The sequence below is a fragment of the Gekko japonicus genome, unplaced genomic scaffold (genome assembly GCF_001447785.1).
Source record: "Gekko japonicus isolate JY-2015 unplaced genomic scaffold, Gekko_japonicus_V1.1 scaffold2162, whole genome shotgun sequence".
Classification (NCBI taxonomy): domain Eukaryota; kingdom Metazoa; phylum Chordata; class Lepidosauria; order Squamata; family Gekkonidae; genus Gekko; species Gekko japonicus.
In genome coordinates this window covers 235,837-236,272 of record NW_015168720.1, presented here as the reverse complement: position 1 = coordinate 236,272, position 436 = coordinate 235,837, and positions in this window count along the sequence as shown.

The following is a 436-nucleotide window of genomic DNA, read 5'->3' as shown; positions in this document are numbered from 1 at the left end:
AGGAAGTCCAGGGTCACTATGCAGAGGCAGGCAAAGGCAGCCACCTCTGTTTCTCTCTTGCCTTGAAAACCCAATGAGGTCTCCATAAGTCGGATGTGCTTTGATGGCACTTTCTGCCATCAAGGATAAGGAGATTCATCCAGAGAGCATCCATGTTGCTTGTAGGGGACTTCTGCTTCTCCACATGCTTCTCTCTTGCTCGACTTGGAAAGCAGATTTTATTCACTGATATCCCAAGAGAGACTTCTACTTCTGACAATTTTATTGTAATTAAAATATGGTCACCCCATCTTTTCCATCCAATGGCTTGAAGCAGTTTCCAGCAAAAAAAAGGAAGAAATTTGATAATAAAATTATAAGCACAATATGAACTATAAAGCCATAATGGACAATCGAGCAGCAACGATCATGAAACACCAGCTATAAACAGCAGTTT